Source organism: Hyperolius riggenbachi, chromosome 6 (assembly GCF_040937935.1).
Source record: "Hyperolius riggenbachi isolate aHypRig1 chromosome 6, aHypRig1.pri, whole genome shotgun sequence".
Taxonomy (NCBI): Eukaryota; Metazoa; Chordata; class Amphibia; order Anura; family Hyperoliidae; genus Hyperolius; species Hyperolius riggenbachi.
Window position 1 is genome coordinate 161,319,631 of NC_090651.1, and position 19,736 is coordinate 161,339,366.

General features: G+C 43.4%; 1 protein-coding gene across 3 annotated transcripts in view; it reads right to left on the minus strand.

Annotated features, from left to right (window-relative positions):
- C6H1orf21 (chromosome 6 C1orf21 homolog) overlaps positions 1-19,736 on the minus strand; it is a 167,152-nt gene that overhangs the window by 123,267 nt on the left and 24,149 nt on the right. Inside the window, exon 2 of one of the 3 annotated variants that reach the window (XM_068240125.1) lies at positions 9,216-9,284. The exons of the other annotated variants lie outside the window; for them this stretch is intronic. The gene's annotated coding sequence lies outside the window, so the exon portion shown is untranslated. The remainder of the gene's footprint in view (positions 1-9,215; positions 9,285-19,736) is intronic. 3 annotated transcript variants of the gene reach the window in all.

Here is a 19,736-nt window from a genome sequence, read left to right on the forward strand (position 1 = left end):
TGGGCAGTTTATACTCCACAACCAGTACAGATTCCAGGCTTGCAAAGAAGTGTAATTTCAGCTTCAGTTGGGTTAGGTTAACAGTGGGGCTTTGTGTTGCATTCCATCTATGACAGGAACACAATGGAACGAAAAAGTACCGCACATTACGGACACGTTGCATTGCATACAGTGAAGCATTCAGCCAATGAAAAGCTTGCTTTACTGTACCTGTATCGTACCTGCATGCAGTGCGTTACCATACTGCAACCCAAATACCACAACGCTACTGCTGCATAGGTGGGGTATTGCAGTGGAGTAAGCTATGTTTCAAAGCGGCTGTTACACCATAAGGCACCACTGTAAACGAGGCCAAAAGTTTTAGACATTCACATCTGGCTAAAACTTTTTACTGTCAATTATAAAAAGACGTCTTGAAAAAAAATCGGAAAAAACAATAAAATTCCTCCATGTATTTGCACTGTAATACCACTGATTGCAGTGCTAGCTGGTTGGTGGGGTCATATATGAACACTGGCAGGCACATCTTTGCAAACTGTATTCTGATTGGCTCTTCACAGAGGTGCCTGGCTCTTCTACTGACCACATATGCTATTGCTCTGTTATTATTGCCTGATGAAGCGAGATCAAACCTGCAAAACGCGTTGTATATTTGGAGTTTATAAATAAAATATATTGACTGTCTTTACAACAGTCGTTGTGTGTCTACTTGGAGGAGGTAAATCCACCACTACCTCCTCTATTTACCAAGAATTTGGTTTTTAAGCTCATTTAGCTTCCTTTTATCCTTTTGGCGCCTCTGTTCTCCTGCATAATCTGATTGACTCTTGTATGTTTCCCAGTGTGGCTGCATCCTTCTCACGGCCCTATACGGATTCCAGATGGCCATATCAGACAACCAGTCATGAGCCAGGCTCCAGCAGGCCCAGTCATCTATACAGTAAACGTATTTACAGAACTTGCAGTGCCTGTTTTGCAGTTTTAAACTCAATTAGCTTAACAAATGCACATTTATTAAAAACACATACTGTACATTTCACTGAAAGCCAACACCCATTTTAATCACATCTTTATTAAGATAATCAACGTAATGCTGCTAAAATCATAGCTTGATGGATGGTTAGGGTGCTGATGACATGCAATGCTTTCAGAAAGGATCCTGAATCCTTAAAGGAAAGGTTCAGGGAAGCCTGTAAAAAAATAAAAATCCCTATCCACTTACCTGGGGCTTCCTCCAGCCCGTGGCAGGCAGGAGGTGCCCTCGCCGCCGCTCCAGAGGCTTCCGGTCGTCTTCGGTGGCCGACCCGACCTGGCCAGGCCGGCTGCCAGGTCGGGCTCTTCTGCGCTCCAAGGACGGGCTCTTCTGCGTCCCACGCGGGCGCGCTGACGTCATCGGACGTCCTCCGGGCTGTACTGCGCATGCAGCCGGCCTGGCCAGGTCGGGTCGGCCACCGAAGACGACCGGAAGCCTCTGGAGCGGCGGCGAGGGCACCTCCTGCCTGCCACGGGCTGGAGGAAGCCCCAGGTAAGTGGATAGGGATTTTTATTTTTTTACAGGTTTCCCTGAACCTTCCCTTTAACTGTTTGGTGTGTAGGAGCCTCATGCTAAACTTGTTCACACATCTGTCCCTCATCGACAGACCCCTATTTTTAGAAGCTGAAAACTGTATGTATAGTTTGCCATTGTAACTGCAGTAATAAAGCACCATGGAATATGTGTAACGATCGGTGTCAACACCCAGAGAGAATCTGATTATTGGTGATCTGCAGTATCACCAGTAATACAGATATATACCCGATTATGGATGATCTGCAGAATCACCAATAATCCGAGTATGACTAACCTCTGGACACCTATATAGTGTGAGTGTTTGGTGCAACAGTAATGACTTTGAGTAGGACCACCCGAGGAGCAGGTGGTCCTTGGCCGTATGAGAAATACCTCCCTCTGGGAAGTGTGAAGACCTTCCAGCAGCCTGAAACTTCCAAAGGGGTGGAGCCCCAGGCTGAATAGCAGGAAGGCCCTGTGGCTAAGTGACACCTAGAAGGTGGGCGTCACAAGCAGCACTGAGAACTAATCCCTCAATAGAGAGTGATAGCTCGCAAGGTCGGGCAGGCTAGGTCGGCAACACACGAGCAGATAAGGTACAGAGACAGAAGGCTGATTCGGTAATCAGGGACAGGCAGTGTTGGCAACAGGTAATCAGATATGCGTAGGTACCGAATCAGAAAGCAGAAGGAGAGTCAGGAAAGCAATAGATCATAACAGAAATCAAACAGGGCCTAGTCTTGGGTTTGAGGTCCGTGGTCTCAACACCCTGGAACTAGTCTGAAGTATAACACAATAGTAACACAGTATCCCTAGTCTTGGGTGTGAGGTCCGTGGTCTCAACACCCTGAAACTAGTCTGAAGTATAACACATTAGTAACACAGTATTCCTAGTCTTGGGTGTGAGGTCCGTGGTCTCAGCACCCTGGAACTAGTCTGAAGTATAACACAATAGTAAATAACACAGTAGTAATCTGACTCAGTGTGAATCCCCAGGGGCACCTGGTTCTAACACACTTTGAGATCTGACAATGGTCTGAGTGCTTTCACGTAAGTGTTCGCAACGGCAGACAACTTGAGACTGACCAGCAATAACTATATATAGAGCGGCGCTCCCCGGCGCCGCCCATCGCTGATCAACCAATAGCTGCACGCTCTGAGATCAGCTGACCAACCTGGTCAGCTGATCCCTCTTCGTTTGTCATAAAGGTTCCGCCTCTCAGCGCGCGCGCGCGTATTCCTCAATCTGTGTGCACTAGAAGGCCCAGCCACATCAGACGCACGCCGCCGCGTGTAAACCGCTGAGCTGGATGCGGAACCAGCCGCCTCGCTGCCAGTCCGCGCGGCGGCTTTTCCGCAATCTATTACAATGTACTAAAAAGAAAAGATACCCCTATACACAGCACCACTGCAGACCATATGTATCAATCAAAAAAATATATTTTTATTACAAGCTTTGCAAACACATATCAATGATACACAAAAATTTAAAAACATCTAAAAACAGCATAATATTGTATTTCCAGCCATATTCAACATAATGGGCCTGCTAGATATAATAATCTATTATGTTCAGTCTCAGTGGATGTATAACCTGTAACCACTGGGGGCTCAGAGAATGAGCCCCCTCGTGGATGAACCCGGGTTCAGTAAGAATTATAAAGTGCAAAAAATTGGAACCATGAAAGTGCATATAGTGCTACACAAACAAACAATCATTCAACATATGCTATAACTGTGCAACCTATCAGACTAAAAGTGCAGTTTAAATACTGTCAGAATCACTAATGACCAAGTGGAAGCAGCCTATTAGGATCTGCAAAGAAGTGAATAAGTAAAAGATACTTAGCCGGGTATGAAAAGAGAGGCAGGCAGACTGGCTTGGAAAGACGGAAGTATCCCCTCAGGACATAGCCCACATGCTCCGCGGTCGTCACTCCGCTTTGAAAGGTGAGATAGATAGCCGACAATATGATGCCGCTATATAAAGTCATAAGGCTCCCTGCACACTGCAAATCCGATTTGCGATTCTGATTTGCGATTCCATTTTGTGAATCCGATTTTCCCTAGATGCTATCAAAAGAAAAACGCAGAAAAAACGCAACATGCAGTACCGATTAAAAATTGGATATTGGAATTGCATGTGAAAAATCGATGAAAAATCTAAATCTGAATCGCATGTAGTGTGCAAGAGGCAAAGGCCTCTTTTTTAGACAGGATGCTAAGTGTGGAACATTTGACAAGGCTGGGTCAAATAATACTGTTATTGTTTATTTATGTGCCATTCTTGTTCTAGTTGTCTTTAGATGACTCCTGTCTGTGTGGTATATGACTCTGAAAGGCAATTGGCCACTATCATTTGTGTGCTTGCCGTACCCATTTAGGTCTAGTAGCCTTTGTGCTGGGTGCTACCTTATGTAAGCTGGCTGTACTATAATCCAGAGGCCTTTAGTCATGGGCGTAGGGCCCGCGGTCGCAGTGGCAACCGGGCCCGCCTCCTAAAGAGGCGGGGGAGGGGCCTGGACCCCCCAGGTGTTGAAATCCCCGCAGCGCACTGCAGGGACTGGCTCCTGGAGGCAAGATGGCTGCCGAAGCCCTGCACTAGAGACTATTTGTGTCTCCAGTACAGGGCTTCGGGCGCCATCTTCCCGTAGCACTGCACTCTGCCTGTCAGCGAGGGAGAAATTGGCTGCTCCGCTGCAGGATCGTCGTTGGAGGAGCTGCACGGGGGAGGCTGGTTGCACGTCGGGGAGCTCACGTCAGAGGCTGGCCAGGTGAGTGAATTTTTTTTTATTTGTACAGGTTTATTTTCTGGTGACTGCTCCCCACATAACGATTATTTTCTGGTGACTGCCCCCACATAAGGATTATTTTCTGGTGACTGCCCCCACATAAGGATTATTTTCTGGTGACTGTCCCCACATAGCGATTATTTTCTGGTGACTGCCTCCACATAAGGATTATTTTCTGGTGACTGTCCCCACATAACGATTATTTTCTGGTGACTGTCCCCATATAACGATTATTTTCTGGTGACTGACTGCCCCCACATAACGATTATTTTCTGGTGACTGTCCCCACATAAGGATTATTTTCTGGTGACTGTCCCCACATAACGATTATTTTATGGTGACTGACTGCCCCCACATAACGATTATTTTCTGGTGACTGCCCCCACATAACGATTATTTTCTGGTGACTGTCACCAGATAACGATTATTTTCTGGTGACTGCCCCCACATAACAATTATTTTCTGGTGACTGCTCCCCTAATAGCGATTATTTTCTGGTGACTGCCCCCACATAACGATTATTTTCTGGTGACTGCCCCCACATAACGATTATTTTCTGGTGACTGTCCCCACATAACGATTATTTTCTGGTGAATGCTCCCACATTGCGTTTATTTTCTGGTGAATGCCCTCACATTGCGTTTATTTTCTGGTGAATGCCCTCACATTGCGATTATTTTCTGGTGAAAGATCCCACATTACGTTTATTTTCTGGTGAATGCCCTCACATTGGGTTTATTTTCTGGTGAATGCTCCCACATTGCATTTATTTTTTGGTGAATGCTCCCACATAACGATTATTTTCTGGTGAATGCCACCACATTGTGTTTATTTTCTGGTGACTGGCCCCACATAACGATTATTTTCTGGATACTGCCCCCACATAACGATTATTTTCTGGTGAATGCCCCCACATTGCGTTTATTTTCTGGTGAATGCCCTCACATTGCGTTTATATTCTTGGTGAATGCCCTCACATTGCGTTTATTTTCTGGTGAATTCCCCCACATTGCGTTTATTTTCTGGTGAAAGCTCCCACATTGCGTTTATTTTCTGGTGAAAGCTCCCACATTGCGTTTATTTTCTGGTGAAAGCTCCCACATTGCGTTTATTTTCTGGTGAATGCCCCCACATTGCGTTTATTTTCTGGTGAATGCCCCCACATTGCGTTTATTTTCTGGTGAATGCCCCCACATTGCGTTTATTTTCTGGTGAATTCCCCCACATTGCGTTTATTTCCTGGTGAAAGCTCCCACATTGTGTTTATTTTCTGGTGAAAGCTCCCACATTGCGTTTATTTTCTGGTGAATGCTCCCACATTGCGTTTATTTTCTGGTGAATGCTGCGCACATAACGATTATTTTCTGGTGATTGCTTCCCATATTGCGATTATTTTCTGGTGAATGCTCCCACAGTGTGATTATTTTCTGGTGAATGTTCCCACATTGCGTTTATTTTCTGGTGAATGCTGCGCACATAACGATTATTTTCTGGTGACTGCTCCCCATATTGCGATTATTTTCTGGTGAATGCTCCCACATTGTGATTATTTTCTGGTGAATGCTGCGCACATAACGATTATTTTCTGGTGACTGCTCCCCATATTGCGATTATTTTCTGGTGAATGCTCCCACATTGCGATTATTTTCTGGTGAATGCTGCGCACATAACGATTATTTTCTGGTGAATGCTGCGCACATAACGATTTTCTGGTGAATGCTGCGCACATAACAATTGTTATCTTGTGAATGCTGCGCACATAACGATTATTTTCCTTCAGATTGGCATCTTGCTACTAATTGCCCTATTTCCTCTGGGTGCTTTGTATGTTTGCAAATTGAATGTGGCAGCCATGCTGCTGGAAAGCGGACTTGATATAGCCATGCCATGCACAGCTATGGGAATTTGGATATGTGTGTGCTTCGGGTGTTGTGAGGGGGGGGGGGGGGCTGTTGTTGCCGGGAGGGGGGGGGCCCATATCCAGATTCCGCATCGGGGCTCAGAGGTTTCTAGCTACGCCACTGCCTTTAGTTATAATACATGGCTGGTTTATCTGTGTGTCTATTTTTCTAAATATGCTGTTACATGCAATTTGAACAGCTACACTGTTGCAAGTGGTTTCAAAGCATTCACACTGCACTGGGCAGCCTTGTATATATACAGTAAATAAGGGCTCGTTTCCACTAGTGCCCGGGATGCTTCTTGCGAGACGCGATGCCGGCACAGCTGCTCGTGTCTCACAGCTGAATTCCTCTAGCTATGCGCAGCTATGGGATTCGGACAGTGATGCGTGCAATTATGCTACAGGGCCTCATATTTTTCCTCGGCCACAAATTTGGATGCTCTGCATAGACTTCTATAGGCTGCTAAATTCCATCTGAATTCGTGGCCGAGGAATCAGCCCATTTTCGCAGAAGTGGAAACTTAGCCTAAGTTATTACACTGCACAGGATGCAGGCAGATGTTACTTTTTTTTAACATAGTGCCGTTTAGCATTATAAGTTTTTTTTTTTTTAATATCATCTTTTCACCTTTACTAAAATTGCAGCTTTACAGCTCATTCTTACTGCATGCTGTATAAGTAGTGGGTGCTTCAGACCTCTGTATATGTCTCTGTAGTGGCATATTTCAGAATGTAGTAAATTATTCAGGATGCCTGCTTTTATGTTAATTATCTTGGTTTTAGTATCAGAAACATGTCCTATATCTATACAGTATATAGCTTTATATTGGTATATAACCCTGCCCTCCCAGTGATGTTTTGGTTAATCTGATTTTTATGCAGAAATCTCCTCAGTGATGGGAAATGTGGGCACCCACTAGCGGCAGACGTTTGGGCGCCGCCATAGGTATTGAAATATTGGTATTAAGGGGAAATTTGGGCGCCTGCCAAAGCCACCTGCAATTTTTGCAATTTTTTGGAGATTTGGATGAAGGGACAGTTAAGCCATGCTATGTGGAGTGGATTGTTAAAGAGGAACTTCAGCCTAAACAAACATACTCTCGTTAAGTTACATTAGTTATGTTAATTAAAATAGGTAATATGATCTCTTGCCCACCCTGTTTTAAAAGAACAGGCAAATGTTTGTGATTTGATGGGGCAGCCATCTTTTTGGTTGAAAGGAGACGACAGGGAGCATGAGATCCAACTGTCCAGTGTCCTGAGCACCCCTCCCAGCTACATGCGCTAATGAGAACAACATCAGAAATCCCATCATGCTTTGCACAGCATCAGGGGAAAAATGCCCGGATAGATTTCTATGATGTGGCGGAGCTTAGCTTCTGTGCAGCTAAATGAAGCTTGTGTAAGAAAAACAAAATTCTAATGCTGTGAAACTGCTAAAGAAACACCAAGCCTTTTCAGTGCTGCTGAGTAGATTTTTAGTGTGGAGGTTCACTTTAAGGTTAGCCTTGGGGGTAGTGGTTAAGATTAGGCATTAATAGTGGGAGTTATGTTTAGCTATAGTTAAATATTGGAATGTATTTATGATATTTTACTATCGTCATTATCACTGTTATAGTAGAATATCGGTAAATTTACAGATTTTTTTTTACATTTTTTGTAAATCACATTTTTGTACTTTTTTATCAGGGTTTCTAGGCACCCAAATTTCCCTGGTGCCCTTTTTGCATGTACACTTCTCCTCCTACAGCAGTGATGGCTAACCTTGGCACTCCAGCTGTGACAAAACTACATATCCCATCATGCCTCTGCCTCCATGAGTTATACTTAGAACTGTCAGAGCATTGTAGTGCTTCATGGGACTTGTAGTTCTATCACAGCTGGAGTGCCAAGGTTAGCCATCCCTGTCCTAGAGCATTCTGGGAGACCAGGGGCCATATGCAATTCACTTTGTTTTCTCCTAGGAGATAATTTTTCATCTTCAATTTAAAATAACTTTTTAGCAATTTGAAATGGAAAAAAAGTATCAAAAAGTAGGTGAAAATGTACGGTCAAAATTATTTTGAGTATTTGTTTGCTTGCTGGTAGTTTTAAAGGGCATTTTATTTCCAAGTTGTGAAAATATCACAGAGGAAAAAAACTCAGGTGAAAAAGTGAATTGCATATGGCCCCAGGTGTTATTTCTGATGACTTAGGAGCACACAAGAAGAAAAAAAAATTGCAGTGTTGCACCTGCCAGCAGTAAAGATGCTGCCACCTGTGATACATTTAAGAATGTAATTCGTGAAGAGGAAAGATTTTACATTGGGAAACATGGACTAAATAATTTAATATAAAGCATAGTTAAAAATAAGCAATTTTATTAATTAAGCTATATTCACTAAAGTTCCTCTTTAATCTATGCACAAATCGTAGGTGTGGACAATCTTTTATATATGGGAGGGGCTTCTTTCTGTGGGCAGGGCTTAGCCGCTGTGCTCTCATATTCACTAGCCCTCCAGTATAGTTCACTGTGAGAATGAGCTTTTAGCAAAACCAGACTGAGGGAATATAATGATGATATCCTATAATACGATCTTTATGGTAAGGTCCTCCATTACAGAGACAGATTTGATTTGTGGATGCATTGCAGCCTCATGTTTTCAGTGATTATCAAAAGAAGCTTGAGGAAGTCTAAATTCAAATACAAGGTCCACTGTAAATCTATCATTGATACTGATGATTCAAGTTAAGTACTTTTACAATGCCCAAAAAACACAGACGATGAAAGCGTTTTATCACTTGATATATGTCAGTAATGTATTTTCAGACTATTATAGAAATAATCATAATATGAATTTAGCTAAAAAATAAGCACAGCAGCAAGTGCAGGCAGCCTTCACTGATCATTAAGCTTTCCGCTGTGATCCCATTCCTCCTGTTTGCCCATGTAAAGAACTATTTCACTCCTCCACATTCTGTACAAGGTTACCTCCATGTAAAAGTACAGTTGCAGGAATCTGACTTCAGTGTTAGCACTACAGGCGAGAAGCAGCTTTGTCTGTACAAAATGAGTACTCATATATCATTTATTGTACAGACGTGCACATTTCATTACATATAGAACAGTGCCAATATTTTAATAGTTAAGGACCAGAAGACATGTAGTATAAGAAAACAATGTCCTAGTTCAGCATTTTAGCAACAACAACAAAAAACAAAAAAAAAATGTAAAATCCTTCCAGGTACGGTTTTCAAATAATCCCCCTGAGCCACTTTTTACAGTCTAAATATTATTATGAAGAAGCTGGTGGTGCACAAGGCAGGAGTGTGCATGCCCTCTCTTTGGATGCTGTATGTGCTGCCAGTGACATACTTTTGCACGTACCTTCCAATAAGCGCCACGGCCAATCAGAGCAGGGTGGATGGACACACTTACACACGGCTGGCAGCTTGGAAACTATTATTTTATATATATATATATATATATATATATATATATATATATATATATATATATATACATATATATATATATATAAAAAACTGTTACATAATGAAAGAGTTATTCTACTGCCTCTCCACCTACACAATGCTTTCTCCCTGTATTGGGCCACATGCAGCCACATTACATGAGCTGTTTTGGTCTCTGCTCTAATCTTTCCAGCAGCACACAGCTCAAGCTGACAGCTTAAATGTCATGAATATTGTGAGCCATGTGAGTCACAAGAAGACAGAGTCGGTCATTATCAGGAATTATGTGTATACAGCACTTATATCTGGATGCAGAGACTTGTAAGTCGTCACAATCACTATATTTTGGAGCTCAGCTGTGACTAATGCCCCTCTCAGACACACCCATAACACAGATTCTCTAATGTTCTCGATCACAATCTATTTACCAACTAGGTGATTGGAGTGTCATGGGTAATGTCATCTACACAGACAACCCAGCTTCCCCCAAACACGAGAACAGATATTTGCCACTGTGTGATAGCTAAACATGGACATGGTCTGCATTATTTAAAGAGAACCTAAAAATGATGCATTGATGATAATTGAAGCAAGAGCAGGGCCGGTTCTCTCATGAAGCAAGGTGAAACACTTGCATGAGGCGCAGAGATTATAGGGGCAGGTTTATACTTTGTTTACACTTACAGCATGCAGTCAGAATAGAAGAAGAAGAAAGAGGAGAGCAAGTGAGGGGAAGAGGTCATCATTGGGGAAAAACAGCTTGTTGTGCTGTGTGAGGGTCTGACAGTGAGTGAGGAGGGGAGGCAGGAGAGCAGCAGTGTTTCATATGACTTGCACAGCAGAAGAATGAGGAGGAATGGAGGACAGCCGACTTGCTGAGGGTGAGCAGTTTGTCACAAACTCGCTGCCAGCCAGCGTGTTATTGTGTTGAGCTGCAGCATGTCATGTCTGAAGTTGTTGCATATGCTTCCTTGCTGACTGAGAACATTAAATGAAACAGAGCAAATAGTCGGGTGATGTGTGATCATTCCATATTGGGAAGGGGGGGCCTCATAATTTTACCTCAGGCAGCAAAAAGTATAGAACTGGCCCTGAGTGAGAGGGATATGGTGTTTCTGGTGCTATTCAGACACTATTACAACCAAATAGATCAGCAGGACAGCTAGGCAACTGGTACTGTTTAAAAGGAAATAAATATGGCAGCCCTCATATACCTCTCACTTTAGTTGTCCTTTAAGCCTCATACACAGGTATGAGGCATGTCACCAGCAGGGATCGGTACTCAATCCCTCGGGTTACATTGCAGGGCTGAGGCTGTACTTGATCTGTTGCTATGTCTGCGTCTATGTGTGTGTGTGGGGAGGGGGGTAACATTAATGGCCAGGGTGACTGGGAACACTGGAGCCAGATTGATCCTCAGGGCTGATTGCAGGAAGAGGGATCAGGGGGCTAATGTACTCATGCTAGATTCTTGGCAGAGTTGGTGGTGCAATGTTTTTTGTAGCGTGTGTCCAAGGCTTTAGACTTCTGCTGAGGAACTTGCAGCCACTATTTTACAGCATCAATGACAAAATGCAAAATACACAATAAGTCCACGCACTCGTTCAAACCTGCTCAGGATGACAATATATTGCAAACAAAGCCCTGTAGTCCATCACTGATATTATGTATTTGAGATGGATCATTTAACAATAGTTATCAGAATGTAACATTGTTCTAGAGCTTCCAAATGAGGGGTAGAATTTATCTTATCTTGTTTTGTGACATATGTTCAATAATATACTGTAATATAATTGCACAAGCTACAAGGAGCCCATACTACCATGGCTGTGTTTTTCAGTGATGTATATTGTTACTGATTTTATAAGGACTACCGTATATCTTTCCTAGTCATTGTGTGACTCATAGGTATAAAGATATATATATATATATATATATATATATATATATATATATATATATATATATATACACTGTATATATTATATATTTCCAAATGCTTGTAACTGCTGTGCAGATCCATTCAGTAGCTGCAGGAAGAGTACTGCTGAGGTTCATGCCAATAAAGGAGGCTCCGCTGATCACTAAATAGAATGGTTTGCATAGTTCCTCCATCAGGGACTTGAACTGTTAAAGACAATTATTTAATAAAGATGGATCAATATAAAATGCATGTATTGTCTGTTAAATAACACTCTCTTTATTATAAAATCAGGTCACATTTTAAGAGCTATTCATCCAGAAATGCAGTAAATTCCTACAGGTTCACGATCCTTGTTTCACGGCTTTGTGGCTGTGTGTCTTCGAGTTCATTCTCTCTTATGATCTTAGCAACTTACAGTGCTGAGCACAAAAACCCTCCCAGAGATCTTTTCAGTAAAGCAGGTAGAATAAAATGTAAAAAAATAGATAAAAATCATGAAACATTTGTTATGCAAAAGTTGACACTGACTTTTATATTTAGCAGTGACTATGCAAATTAAGAATACCCAATAATAAGTGTGGAACTTGAGATGGAGGATGGGGAACACCCTAGGACGAATAAACAGGAGACTACGGGAGCCTAAATGGTGCATTATGCTGGGGATAAACGGTACGTTTCTGTACTATGTATCGACCAGCTGATCCGGCCAGCTGATAATATTCAGCTGGCCCGATTAAGCCGCTCGACTCCCGCCCGCTCGATCCCCGCTGGCGGACAATGGCAGGGAATCGAGCGCTGATAAGGAAGCGCCGGTGGGGACGAGTGGCAAATCGATCCGCGCGGACGAGCGGGGATCGATCCTGCGGCTAATTGGCCGCTGGATCGACCCGTGTATGCCCAGCATTACATCACACAAAAGTAGCAGATAAGCAGGAGGAGAAGAGTGGGTACTCACAAAGGAGGGTTACAAGGGGGCAAGTGAACACTACAGGCAGGTCTGTGAACCCGACTCCACTCGGGGATCCAGGCACGGAATGCACTTAAAATAAAAAAAGGCCGGTGGGTCCCAATGTGTTCCAATGGTGTACCCCTGCCAACCGGTGTGTGTGTGGGGGGTTGTTGGGTGTTGAAGTGGCACAAAGGAGGGAAGAGGCGCCCAAATATGAATAAAACTATGTTAAAAACAATAAAAGAGAAAAATGAGGTGGCTTATCTCAATGACGACAAATTCATTATGAATTCTATTGCACTGGCAACGCGTTTCATGGTTCACTAGCGCCTTAATCTGGTCTTTGAGCACTTTCTGGCACTTTATTTGGCCTGAAGAAGTGGTCAGTGAACTACAAAATGTGTTGCCAGAGCAATAAAATTCATAAAACATATGAATTTGTTGTCACTGAGGTAAGCCACCTAATTTTTCTATCTGTTATTGTTTTTAACATAGTTTTATTCCTCTTTGGGTGCCTCTTCCCTCCTTTGTGTCAGTTCAGGGAGTACATTTTTGCCAAGTGGTGAATCAGCAAAGGTGAGGTGATTTTTCTAGCTTCTGACTGGCAAGATCCCTTGCGAATATGGAGTTCACATAAGTTGCATTTTATGCAGCTTGAAAACAGACGGGAGTGGCTGCAACTGTCTGGTCCATATCAAACTGCATAACTTTGCATCAAAAACACTGGTCCGCATGACAGCCCAGGGGCCCCAGGTCTCTCTCACTCACTGGGGCCCCCAAACCACCATGCGACACCTAGAGGGAAGTGCGGGCAAACCCTGGACCTCTCACCTCCAGGGAACTCACCCCACCACCTCTAAACTGAATGCCAACTGCAACAAACACAATTGCTAACTTCCAGTCAGAGCAATATCCTGCCTCTATCTGGCCAGCAGACGCTTGTCAGCCAATCAGGTGCACTGTCATACACCCTTTGCCTGCTGTACCATACCTAGCATGGTTGACAGGTGAGTGGTTAGGGAGGGGACCGTGTGGGAGATGTGCCTACACGGGGCGTCCCTGTTAAACGACGCAATTCACGATTGTGTCCAACCGAAGCCTCCCACCTGAATGCTAATCTATGTAATTCCTGCTAGGTATGGTACAGCAGGCAAAGGGTGTATGACAGTGCACCTGATTGGCTGACAAGCGTCTGCTGGCCAGATAGAGGCAGGATATTGCTCTGACTGTAAGTTAGCAATTGTGTTTGTTGCAGTTGGCATTCAGTTTAGAGGTGGTGGGGTGAGTTCCCTGGAGGTGAGAGGTCCAGGGCTTGCCCGCACTTCCCTCTAGGTGTCGCATGGTGGTTTGGGGGCCCCAGTGAGTGAGAGAGACCTGGGGCCCCTGGGCTGTCATGCGGACCAGTGTTTGTGATTTTAAATTTTATTTTCTGCAGCTTCTACGATGCGGTTGACAGGTGAGTGGTTAGGGAGGGGACCGTGTGGGAGATGTGCCTACACGGGGCTTCCCTGTTAAACGACGCAATTCACGATTGCGTCCAACCGAAGCCTCCCACCTGAATGCTAATCTATGTAATTCCTGCTAGGTATGGTACAGCAGGCAAAGGGTGTATGACAGTGCACCTGATTGGCTGACAAGCGTCTGCTGGCCAGATAGAGGCAGGATATTGCTCTGACTGGAAGTTAGCAATTGTGTTTGTTGCAGTTGGCATTCAGTTTAGAGGTGGTGGGGTGAGTTCCCTGGAGGTGAGAGGTCCAGGGCTTGCCCGCAATTCCCTCTAGGTGTCGCATGGTGGTTTGGGGGCCCCAGTGAGTGAGAGAGACCTGGGGCCCCTGGGCTGTCATGCGGACCAGTGTTTGTGATTTTAAATTTTATTTTCTGCAGCTTCTACGATGCGGTTGACAGGTGAGTGGTTAGGGAGGGGACCGTGTAGGAGATGTGCCTACACGGGGCGTCCCTGTTAAACGACGCAATTCACGATTGCGTCCAACCGAAGCCTCCCACCTGAATGCTAATCTATGTAATTCCTGCTAGGTATGGTACAGCAGGCAAAGGGTGTATGACAGTGCACCTGATTGGCTGACAAGCGTCTGCTGGCCAGATAGAGGCAGGATATTGCTCTGACTGGAAGTTAGCAATTGTGTTTGTTGCAGTTGGCATTCAGTTTAGAGGTGGTGGGGTGAGTTCCCTGGAGGTGAGAGGTCCAGGGCTTGCCCGCACTTCCCTCTAGGTCTCGCATGGTGCTTTGGGGGCCCCAGTGAGTGAGAGAGACCTGGGGCCCCTGGGCTGTCATGCGGACCAGTGTTTGTGATTTTAAATTTTACTTTCTGCAGCTTTTACGATGCGGTTGACAGGTGAGTGGTTAGGGAGGGGACCGTGTGGGAGATGTGCCTACACGGGGCGTCCCTGTTAAACGACGCAATTCACGATTGCGTCCAACCGAAGCCTCCCACCTGAATGCTAATCTATGTAATTCCTGCTAGGTATGGTACAGCAGGCAAAGGGTGTATGACAGTGCACCTGATTGGCTGACAAGCGTCTGCTGGCCAGATAGAGGCAGGATATTGCTCTGACTGGAAGTTAGCAATTGTGTTTGTTGCAGTTAACTTTGCATCAACCCAGAATTATTTACATCTCATTGACCATATGTATATGAATGAAAGCCAGAAATATTAGCATCTCACTGACCAGCTCTCTGTGAAATTTCCAAACTCCTCCCCTTTACCAACATCACCCACCAAAGGTAGTCAAAAATGCTGTTGCCCGAAGATGCATATGTATAGCATTGGGACTCTAAAGTGTCACCCACAGGATAAAGTTAGAGTCTAAGGGGATATTGTATGTGTGTGCATACCTTTAGGCTGACTGTTTACTGGTAGGTTAAAGATCTGGGGCCATATGCAATTCACTTTTCTCCTGAGTTTTCTCCTGGGTGTTATTTTCACAACTTCTCATAAAATGCCTTTAAAAGCAACCATCAAGGAAGAAAATACTCAAAATAAATTTAATAGTACTTTTTCATCAAGTTTTGGGTATTTTTTCAATTGTAAAATGCTGAAAATTTAGTTTAAAGTTAAGATAAAAAATATCTCCTAGGAGATAACTCAGGTGAAAAATTGAATTGCATATGGGCCCTAATCTCTAAGAGGGCTCTTTCACACCAAAAATCACAAAACGCAATTGAAAATACATTTTTCATTAGGTGTTTTTCACTATGTTGGCCTCAATCAAAATGCGGGTAAAATGCAGCAGAACTATTATTGCCTTTTTAGAAAATCGGAAATGCATTCAGTATAAATGCATTCCCACGATTTCAATTGTAACTTTACTGTACTTGCATTTGGAAAATCACAAGCCTTTTCAAAAACAAGATGGAATGCAGCTGTTGTGAAAGGGTCCTGATATGGATCATTTGCCGCGTCTATCACCTTACACCACTTGATAAAGCTCTACTATCAACATATAACACTAATAAACATGACTTTTCTGTGCTCAGAATTCTTCAACCACAAGAAAGTTGTTTTTAACCACTTAAGGACTGCAGTCATAAAACCCCTTAAGGACCAGAGCCTTTTTTTCCATTCAGACCACTGCAGCTTTAATGGTTTATTGCTCGGTCATACAACCTACCACCTAAATGAATTTTACCTCCTTTTCTTGTCACTAATCCAGCTTTCTGTTGGTGCTATTTGAATGCTGCTGTGATTTTTAGTTTTTATTATATTCATCAAAAAAGACATGAATTTTGTAAAAAAAAATGATTTTTTTAACTTTCTATGATAAAATTTGTCAAATAAAGTAAAATTTCTGTATACATTTGTGTCCAAATTTATTGTGCTACATGTCTTTGATAAAAAAAAAACAAAAAAAAAACATTCAGTGTATATTTATTGGTTTGGGTAAAAGTTATAGTGTTTACAAACTATGGTGCAAAAAGTGAATTTTCCCATTTTGAAGCATCTCCGACTTTTCTTAGCACCTGTCATGTTTCATGAGGTGCTAAAATTCCAGGATAGTATAAATACTCCCCAAATGACCTCATTTTGGAAAGAAGACATCCCAAAGTATTCACTGAGAGGCATGGTGAGTTCATAGAAGATTTTATTTTCTGTCACAAGTTAGCAGAAAATGACACTTTGAGACAAAAAAAAAAAAAAAGTTTCCATCTCTGCTAACTTGTGACAAAAAAATTAAATCTGCCACGGACTCACCATGCCCCTCTCTGAATACCTTGAAGTGTCTACTTTCCAAAATGGGGTCATTTGTGGGGTGTGTTTACTGTCCTGGCATTTTGGGGGTGCTAAATTGTAAGCACCCCCTGTAAAGCCTAAAGGTGCTCATTGGACTTTGGGCCCCTTAGCGCAGTTAGGCTGCAAAAAAGTGCCACACATGTGGTATTGCCATACTCAGGAGAAGTAGTATAATGTGTTTTGGGGTGTATTTTTACACATACCCATGCTGGGTGGGAGAAATATCTCTGTAAATGACAATGTTTTGATTTTGTTTACACACAATTGTCCATTTACAGAGAGATTTCTCCCACCCAGCATGGGTATGTGTAAAAATACACCACAAAACACATTATACTACTTCTCCTGAGTACAGCGATACCACATGTGTGGCACTTTTTTGCACCCTAACTGCGCTAAGGGGCCCTAAGTCCAATGAGTACCTTTAAGATTTCACAGGTCGTTTTAAGACATTTGGTTTCAAGACTACGCCTCACGGTTTAGGGCCCCTAAAATGCCAGGGCAGTTTAGGAACCCCACAAGTGACCCCATTTTAGAAAGACAACACCACAAGGTATTATGTTAGGAGTATGGACAGAAGATTTTTGTTTTGTCACAAGTTAGCGGAAATTGACACTTTGTGGAAAAAAAACAGTAACAATCAATTTCCGCTAACTTGTGACAGAAAATAAAATCTTCTATGAACTCACCATACCCCTAACGGAATACCTTGGGATGTCTTCTTTCTAAAATGGGGTCACTTGTGGGGTTCCTATACTGCCCTGGCATTTTAGGGGCCCTAAACCGTGAGGAGTAGTCTTGAAACCAAATTTCTCAAAATGACCTGTGAAATCCTAAAGGTACTCATTGGACTTTGGGCCCCTTAGCGCAGTTAGGGTGCAAAAAAGTGCCACACATGTGGTATCACCATACTCAGGAGAAGTAGTATAATGTGTTTTGTGGTGTATTTTTACATATACTCATGCTGGGTGGGAGAAATATCTCTGTAAATGACAATTTTTTGATTTTTTTTACACACAATTGTCTATTTACAGAGATATTTCTCCCACCCATCATGGGTATGTGTAAAAATACACCACAAAACACATTATACTACTTCTCCTGAGTATGGCGATACCACATATGTGGCACTTTTTTGCACCCTAACTGCGCTAAGGGGCCCAACATCCTATGAGTACCTTTAGGATTTCACAGGTCATTTTGAGGCATTTGGTTTCTAGACTACTCCTCACGGTTTAGTGCCCCTAGAATACCAGGGCAGTATAGGAACCCCACAAGTGACCCCATTTTAGAAAGAAGACACCCCAAGGTATTCCGTTAGTAGTATGGTGAGTTTATAGAAGATTTTATTTTTTGTCACAAGTTAGCAGAAATTGATTTTTTTTTCACAAAGTGTCATTTTCCACTAACTTGTGACAAAAAAATAAAAACTTCTATGAACTCACCATACTACTAACGGAATACCTTGGGGTGTCTTCTTTCTAAAATGGGGTCACTTGTGGTGTTCCTACACTGCCCTGGCATTTTAGGGGCCCTAAACCGTGAGGAGTAGTCTGGAAAGCAAATGCCTAAAAATGACCAGTGAATAGGACGTTGGGCCCCTGCAAAAAAGTGTCACACATGTGGTATCGCCGTACTCAGGAGAAGTAGTATAATGTGTTTTGGGGTGTATTTTTACACATACCCATGCTAGGTGGGAGAAATATCTCTGTAAATGGACAATTGTGTGTGTAAAAAAAAAACACATTATACTACTTCTCCTGATTACGGCGATACCACATGTGTGACACTTTTTTGCAGCCTAGGTGCGCTAAGGGGCCCAACGTCCTATTCACGGGTCATTTTGAGGCATTTGGTTTCTAGACTACTCACGGTTTAGGGCCCCTAAAATGCCAGGGCAGTATAGGAACCCCACAAGTGACCCCATTTTAGAAAGAAGACACCCCAAGGTATTCCGTTAGGGGTATGGTGAGTTCATAGAAGGTTTTATTTTTTGTCACAAGTTAGTGGAAAATGACACTTTGTGAAAAAAGCAATAAAAATCAATTTCCGCTAACTTTTGACAAAAAATAAAATCTTCTATGAACTCGTCATACACCTAACGGAATACTTTGGGGTGTCTTTTTTTCTAAAATGAGGTCACTTGTAGGGTTCCTATACTACCCTGGCATTTTAGGGGCCCAAAACCATGAGGAGTAGTCTGGAAACCAAATGTCTTAAAATGACTGTTCAGGGGTATAAGCATCTGCAAATTTTGATGACAGGTGGTCTATGAGGGGGCGAATTTTGTGGAACCGGTCATAAGCAGGGTGGCCTCTTAGATGACAGGTTGTATTGGGCCTGATCTGATGGATAGGAGTGCTAGGGAAGTGACAGGAGGTGATTGATGGGTGTCTCAGGGGGTGATTAGAGGGGAAAATAGATGCAATCAATGCACTGGGGAGGTGATCGGAAGGGGGTCTGAGGGGGATCTGAGGGTTTGGCCAAGTAATCAGGAGCCCACACGGGGCAAATTAGGGCCTGATCTGATGGGTAGGTGTGCTAGGGGATGACAGGTGGTGACAGGAGGTGATTGATGGGTGTCTCAAGGTGTGATTAGAGGGGGGGAATAGATGCAAGCAATGCACTGGTGAGGTGATCAGGGCTGGGGTCTGAGGGCGTTCTGAGGGTTTGGGCGGGTGATTGGGTGCCCTAGGGGCAGATAGGGGTCTGATCTGATGGGTGGCAGTGACAGGGGGTGATTGATAGGTGATTGACAGGTGATTGACAGGTGATCAGTGGGTTATTACAGGGAAGAACAGATGTAAATAATGCACTGGCGAATTGATAAGGGGGGGTCTGAGGGCAATCTGAGCGTGTGGGCGGTTGATTGGGTGCCCGCAAGGGGCAGATTAGGGTCTAATCTGATGGGTAACA